At 31.6% G+C, this 8,326-nt stretch overlaps 1 non-coding gene and 1 pseudogene across 1 annotated transcript; one reads left to right on the top strand and one right to left on the bottom strand.

The window, feature by feature from the left end:
• Positions 1–421: 421 nt before the first annotated feature.
• Positions 422–6,867, bottom strand: LOC112099823 (annotated as a pseudogene).
• Positions 6,308–6,416, top strand: LOC112101651. The gene has a single exon (XR_002907668.1). It is a non-coding gene; the product is annotated as a small nucleolar RNA R71 (small nucleolar RNA).
• Positions 6,868–8,326: the final 1,459 nt, after the last annotated feature.

Raw genomic sequence — 8,326 nt, 5'->3', positions numbered from 1 at the left:
AGTGAAACCCAGAAAGCATACAAATATTTATGAATTGTTTACTCGAAGATGCTGCCATTGGACTAATTTTTCAAAAACAAGTTGTGAGTGTTTGAAAAATGACCTCATATTTAAAGATATTGGTAACATAAATAATGAGAAACAGCTGTAAATGGGTTGGCATATTTGTCAAATGACGAGTAAAGCTCGTGGCTCAATAATTCAAAAACAAACAGTAAAAAGAAAATAATGATAGAAAAAGCAAACAGCAAAAGAAACCAAATATTTATTAAATACAAATCACATCGCTAAATGCAATAATGCAAATGATAAAATAACAGTAAAGTAAAATAACAGTGAAGTGAAAGGATATTTACTGGTAGTTGTGATTGTGGCTCACATCTTCCTCTGGTTTTACGTCCAGTAACAGCTTGAACGCCCTCTATGGGTCGAGGATCGGTTTCCCATCCAGTTTTCTTATAAACTGGCAAACAGGGTCTTTTTGAGTCAGATTCCCAAGACTAAACTGTGCACTTTGTTTTTAGAATAGTATCCACAAATTATAAATCTCACGTTGCACAAATCCGCTTCGATGCGTCTCAAGAGATCGTAAGATATCATCCAACGATTCTTTACTCATGCCATCTTTAACAAATTTAATTTTATCTTCACGAGTATCAGAAACCATTCCTAAAGATTTACAATCTGGTCGTTTGCAACCAAGTCTTACACAATTATGACATTTTGAGCCAAGTCGTTTAGCTCTCCTTTTTTTAGCAAACGTACTTTTACCAAAACCAGGCATGTAAGAAACAAATGGACCAGAAAACTCACCAACTAATCGGACCTTTGCTTCAATTAACCAACGAATGTCAGAAGGAATGCCATTGATCATTAACAAACGCAGTCGTTCACAACGAGCTTTGTAAATTTTCCTAAGGGCATTCTGAGGGAGGCAGGGAAAATGCTTATGGAGTTTATGTTGTATTTCTTCCATGTTTGATTTTGGGGTTTCAGTTATTGTGGGAAACTGAAGATACCGACTTAAGAAGTCATGGAGTACCATTATCCGCCATTTATACGGGAAAATAAATCAAAACACACCAAAATCAAATCTGCAAAATCAAATCAAGTGTGAAAGCGAGCAAAAAGAAGCACACAATATAAAAGGAAAATGAACTTACATTCGTCCTCTCATTGAGTTAACCTCAAGCTCCATTTGAAATTCATATATGCCACTCTCTACTGTTCTGAGTTGTCCCTCTAGATCCTCAACATAGGACACGAATTTTGGTGGTTGCAGATCCCAAAGTGGATGTGATTTACAGCTTGTATCAAGCCTCTTAAGTGAAATTTTACACGCATAAATCTTTTAAGATGTGCAAACAAGAATTTTCTCATTGAGGTGCTCATGATTTAAAATGAAAATTGATGAAAGAATGTACAACTGTCAAACAAACACGCTTACACAAGAAAAAAAATGTTAAAAAAAACTATGTACAGTGCATCAATCTAGAGAAAAAGAAAAAAAATCAAACAATGAAACGGTAAAATAATAGTAAAACAAAAAAATAAAAATAAAATAAAATAAATCATTAAAGACTTAATCAAGAACAGGTGGGTCACCCAAATTAATTTCGGTGTCCTCGTCACATAGGTGATGTTCCTCGTCACATATGTGATGTTCCAGGTATGATTTTAATCTTTGACCATTAACTTTAAATGTGACACCATTCTTTGGATTCTCAATTTCTATGACCCCATGTGAATATACATTTTTTACAACAAATGGGCCACTCCATTTTGACTTTAACTTCCCTGGAAATAAATGAAGACGATAATTATAAAGCAACACTTTTTGACCAATCTCAAATGTTTTTCGAAAAAATCTTTTATCATGAAATGCTTTTGTTCTTGCCTTAATAATTCTTGAATTTTCATATGCATCATTCCTTAATTCCTCAAGTTCATTCAATTGCAATTTTCGCACATTACCAGCATCATCCAAATTTGAATTAAAAGCTTTAATAGCCCAAAGTGATTTATGTTCAAGTTCAACAGGTAAATGACAAGGTTTACCAAAAACTAACCGATAGGGTGACATTCCTAATGATGTTTTAAATGCAGTACGGTAAGCCCAAAGTGCATCATTAAGTCTAAGAGACCAATCTTTTCGGTTTGGGTTAACCGTTTTTTCCAAAATTTGTTTTATCTCCCTATTTGCTAATTCAACTTGACCATTTGTTTGAGGATGATAAGGGGTAGCAATTTTATATGTAATTCCATATTTCTTCATTAAAGACTCAAATGACTTATTACAAAAATGCTTACCTCCATCACTGATAATAGCTCGAGGGATTCCAAATCGACTTAAAATGTTTTCTCTTAAAAATTTAATCACAGTTTTACTATCATTATTTCGACAAGAAATTACTTCAATCCATTTTGAGACATAATCAACTGCAACTAATACATACACAAATCCAAAAGATGATGGAAATGGACCCATGAAATTAATTCCCCAACAGTCAAATATTTCAATTTCAAGTATGGGATTTAAGGGCATCATGTTTCTTTTTGTAATTGATCCCAATTTTTGACATTTTTCGCAACTTTTGCAGAATTCATATGTGTCTTTAAACATTGTAGGCCAATAAAATCCACACTGTAAAATTTTAGCAGTAGTTTTTCTTGAAGAAAAGTGACCACCACATGCTTCAGAATGACAAAAATTAATGACACTACTTACCTCATTATCAGGAATACATCGCCGAAAAATTTGATCTGGACAATATTTGAACAAATAAGGGTCATCCCAATAAAATTTCTTTACTTCAACAAAAAATTTCTTCTTCTCTTGAGCATTCCATTGCAAAGGCATTTTACCTGTAACAAGAAAATTAACAATATTAGCATACCATGGCATTGAAGTAACAGAAAATAAAAATTCATCAGGGAAAGAATCATTTATGGGTGTTATATCATTGCAGAATTCGGATGTGAGTCTTGATAGATGATCAGCAACAACATTTTCAGCACCCTTTTTATCTTTGATGGTAAGGTTAAATTCTTGTAGTAACAAAATCCAACGAATTAGTCTCGGTTTGGCATCATGTTTACTCATCAAATATCTCATAGCAGTGTGGTCAGTAAACACAACAGATTTAGAGCCAAGCAAATATGAACGAAATTTGTTTAATGCAAATACCACAGCAAGTAATTCTTTTTCAGTTGTAGAATAATTCATTTGAGCACTATCCAAAGTCTTACTCGCATAATAAATCACAAAAGGCTTACCATCCATTCTTTGTCCTAAAACAGCACCAACAGCAAAATCACTTGCATCACACATTAATTCAAATGGCAAAGACCAATCGGGAGATTGCATAATAGGTGCAGATGTTAAAAGATAAATTATTTTTTCAAAAGATTTTTGGCAATCATCATTCCATTCAAATGGTGCATCTTTTAATAAGAGGTTACAAAGTGGTTTAGATATGGCACTAAAGTTTTTTTATAAACCTCCTACAAAATCCTGCATGTCCTAAAAAGAATCGCACATCTCTAACTGTTTCTGGTTTTGGCAATTTAGATATGACTTCGATTTTTGCTTTCTTAACTTCAATTTCTTTAATAGAAACAACATGACCCAAAACAATTCCAGAAGTAACCATGTAGTGACATTTTTCCCAATTCAACACGAGTTCTTTTTCAACACATCTTTTTAAAACTTTCTCCAAATTATCAAGGCAATCATCAAAAGAATTCCCAAACACAGTCAAATCATCCATAAAGACCTTTAAACAATGTTCAACCATATCACAAAAAATGCTTAACATACATTTTTGAAATGTTGCAGGAGCATTACAAAGCCTGAATGACATTCTTTTAAATACAAATATTCCAAATGGACATGTAAATGTGGTCTTTTCTTAGTCCTCAAGTGCTATAAGAATTTGATAATAGCCCGAATATCCATATAAAAAACAGTAGTAGGGATGTCCTGCTACTCTTTCTAAGATTTGGTCAAGGAATGGTAATGGAAAATGATATTTTCTAGTGGCTTCATTTAATTTTCTATAATCAATGCACATGCGCCAACTAGATGTAATTCGTGTTGGAATTAATTCACCTTTTTCATTTTTAACAACAGTGATTCCAGACTTTTTAGGCACTACTTGTGTAGGACTTACCCACTTACTATCAGAAATAGGGTAGATAATTCCCACATCAAGCAATTAAAGGACGTCTGTTTTGACTATCTCTTTCATGTGTGGGTTTAATCTTCTTTGAGGTTGTTGACATGTTTTAGCATTTTCTTCCAAATTAATTCTATGTGTGCATATTAAGGGATTAATGCCTTTAATATCATTTAAAGTTTATCCAATTGAATTTTTATACTTTTTAAGAATAGTTAGTAATTTACCTTCTTGGTCGCTTGTTAAAGTAGACGAAATCACAACATGATAAGTTTGTTCTTCTCCAAGAAAAGCATATTTCAATCCTTCAGGCAAAGGTTTTTGTTGTTCTGTCTTTTCAATACTTCCAAGCTCCTCAAATTTTGGCTCGTCATCATAATTTTGTGAAGTCTGCACAAAATCAAGCAACGAATTTATAATAAAAATATCAAGTTTAAGTTGCTTATTTGACTCAATTGAATTAACTAAACAAACATTAGAAAGTTCAGAAAAATCCCCTTTTTGAATATTTTCTTTGATACAAGATTCAAACAATTCCTTTTGTTCATCAGTATCATCTTCATTCTCATTTTCTTCATTAGGTTGCCTGCACATGTTGAAAACATTCAATTCCAAAGTCATATTCCCAAAGGATAAATTCATTAAACCATTTCTACAATTAATCAAAGTATTAGCAGTTGCTAAAAATGGTCGACCTAAAATTACAGGAATTGGTTTGTAATTATTCACAACAGGTTCAGTTTTCAAGACAATAAAATCCACAAGGTAAATAAATTTATCAACTTGTACTAAAACATCTTCCACTATTCCTTTTGGTACTTTAACTGATCTATCGGCAAGCAAAAGTTTAGTTGAAGTTGATTTTAACTCACCAAGATTAAGTTGAAGATAAACTGAATATGGAAGCAAAATAACACTAGCACCAAGATCTAGTAAAGCATGCTCAATTATGTGGTTACCAATAATACAAGAAATGGTAAGACAACCAGGATCTTTATATTTCAACTTATTATTAGTAGACAGAATTGTACTTACCTGTTCGGCCATGAAAGCACTCTTTCTTACCTTCAATTTCCTCTTAACAGTGCACAAGTCCTTTAAAAATTTGGCATATGAAGGAACCTGCTTGATTGCATCTAATAGAGGAATGTTAACTTTCACTTGCTTAAAGATTTCATAAATTTCAGAAGAGTGGTTTGATTTCCTTGGTTTATTCAATGCATGCGGAAATGGTGGTTCAGGTGGAACACCAATTATTTCTTCACTAGGTGTAAGTTCATTTAGTCCTTCCTTACCCTTTGAATTTTCATCATTTTCATAAGGTCCAGGCATAGGTCTATCAACAACCTTACCACTACGAAGAGTTATAACTGACTTGACTTGGTCTGTGGGTGGATTTTGTTGAATTTTAAGATTTAGTTGTGGTTGGGCTGAAAATTTTCCTTTTTCTTGAATGGTGAGTGCAGAAGCAATTTTAGCAAGAGTATCTTTCAAATCAGAAAAAGTTTGTGCATTTTGATTGTTAATAACATCTTGCTTTCTGATGAATGAATGCATTGTGTCTTCCAGATTTTTCTTAAAAATTTTGTGGAGGTGGTGCTTGTGAAGTTTTTGCATTATTATTATTCCTCCAACTGAAATTCGGATGATTTCTCCAACCAGGATTATAAGTCTGTGAATATGGGTTTGGTTTATTGAAAGTGTTACTGACATTAGCTTGATCATTTGGACATTTTTTAAGTGCAGGCAAAGTGGGACACTCTTGAGTGAAATGATCATTCGAATTACATATGTTACATGCAATTTCTTGAACATATTTTACTTGATCACTCTTTTTATGCTCCAAAGCTTCAACTTTCCTAACTAGGGATGCAAATTTTGCTTGTAAATCATGATCTTCCCTAAGGTTATGGATTCCTCCACTAGATGGAGATGATTGTTGCTTATTTGTCAATTCAAAAGTTCTAATAGTATCCCAATGTTGTGCATTTTCAGCTAATTGGTCAAGGTAATCTAGTGCATCTTCAGGATTTTTATCCTTAAATTCATTATTACACATCATTTCAACAACCTGTCTACTTTGGGGTATTAAGCCCTCGTAGAAGTAAGTGACCAATCGCCAAGTTTTAAAACCATGATGTGGGCATATATTAAGCAACTCTTTAAACCTATCCCAACATTGGTATAATGTTTCTCCATTTTTTTGAGTGAAAGAAGTGATTTGCCTTTTAAAAGAATTTGTTCTATGAGGTGGAAAGAATTTTTTCAAAAACTGTTCTTGCATGTTATTCCAAGTTTTTACTGATCCTGATCTAAGGTTTTGTAGCCAAGTTTTAGCTTTATCTTTTAATGAAAAAGGAAAAAGCTTTAATCTAATTATGTTCATGCTACAATTTTGGTCCGTGTATGTATTACAAACTTCCTCAAAATCTCTTAGATGCAAGTACGGATTCTCATATTCTAAACCATGAAATGTTGGTAAAAGTTGGATAATACCTAGTTTAAAGTTGAATCGAGATGATTCTGGAGGAAATACTATACACGACGGTGCTCCGGTTCTGGTTGGATTCATGTAGTCTCTCAGAGTCCTTGGTTGATTTTGATCATGCTCATGTTGAGATTGGTTGTCTCCCTGATCAATTTGAGGATTAAGTTCGCCCAAAACGTTTTCGCCTTGATTCTCATCCATGATTGGTGGTGGAGACTGAGATCTACGAATTAACCTGCCACTTGAAGATCGAGACCAACGTCTCATGCAATGGTTATGTTATAAAGATAATATTTACACAAATTGATAACAAAATAAAATAAAATAAAATAAATAAGCAAATAATATAAGTGTACAAAAGAAAATTAAATAACAATTTTGGTGGTTGAACCCACCAATTAACAATAAATTAAGTATAAAATAAATGCAAAAGAAAGAAAAAGAAACAGAACAAAATAGTGGTTGAACCCACCAACAAAGTAAAATAAATGCAAAATAAAAAAATGGTGGTTGAACCCACCAATTAAAAAAAATAAAGCAAAAAAAATAAAAATTAAATAACTGAAAATAAAAATTAAGAGTCAGTAGTTAGTTTAATGGTTAAACCCACCAATAAAGCAAAAATAAATAAATAAATAAATACGAAATAAAATAAATGCAGAAAATTAAATAACTGAAATTAAAAAAAGTTAGGAGTTAGCAGTTAGTAAGTTAAGAGTTAGTAATTAGAGTTAGTAGTTAAAGTTAGTTTGGTCCAAATTAAGTCCAAAATAAGTCCAAATATATCCAAAGTATGTTCAAGTCTTGATTATTTCGAGGAATTTCATTTGGGGATTCTATTGCAAATTATTTTTAATTTTATGGTCAAACTATAATTTTTAAAAGTTTAGAATTGAGCAATTTGGGTTGAAAGTGAAATAACTGAAAGATGTTGGGGTTAGAATGTAATTACCAGAAGATTGGGCTAGAAACGGGAATTGTTGGGGTGAAACGAGAATTATGATAGATATGGGGACAAAAACGAATTTAAGAAAAGAAAAAGGGGGCAAACGAAATTTTACATATAAGAGAAAAAATAAAAAACAGGAAAACAAACCAAATAAAAAAAAAAACTTTTCTCCGGCAACGGCGCTAAAAACTTGACATAACTTAAAAGTAATATTTAACTTCCAAGTATAAGAGTGTCTTGTTATATTATAATTCGGTGAGTCCGAGGTCGATCCACAGAGAAAAAATTTAATTTGTTTATTTTATTTTATCTAAAAATTGAAATTAAAACTTGAATATAAACAACTTAATTTAAATAAAACTATGGAATTGAACTAGTTAGGGTTATGGATCCACTCTTAAAAGTAAATAAAACTTAATAAATTCTTTTTGCCAATTTTTTTTAGATTTATTACCCAAAAGATTAATTATACAAATTATTATTATTTTCCCTTTAATTTTATGATGGATTAAGTATTTATTGTGCCAAAATTTAATTTGTCTACAATAAGTCAAAATACCATTTCACCATGCCTTATAATAAGATCTTAAAAATTTATTGTGCCAAATTTATTTGTTTGTCTACAATAAATCAAAATTTCAAAATATAAAACATGTATAAAATTAAATAGAAAATAATTTAATTTATAAAATTAAAAATAGAATTTGATTA

Source organism: Citrus clementina, unplaced genomic scaffold, assembly GCF_000493195.1.
Source record: "Citrus clementina cultivar Clemenules unplaced genomic scaffold, Citrus_clementina_v1.0 scaffold_9, whole genome shotgun sequence".
NCBI lineage: Eukaryota > Viridiplantae > Streptophyta > Magnoliopsida > Sapindales > Rutaceae > Citrus > Citrus x clementina.
Note: the sequence above shows the minus strand (reverse complement) of the source record. Positions and strands in the feature narration are given on the sequence as shown.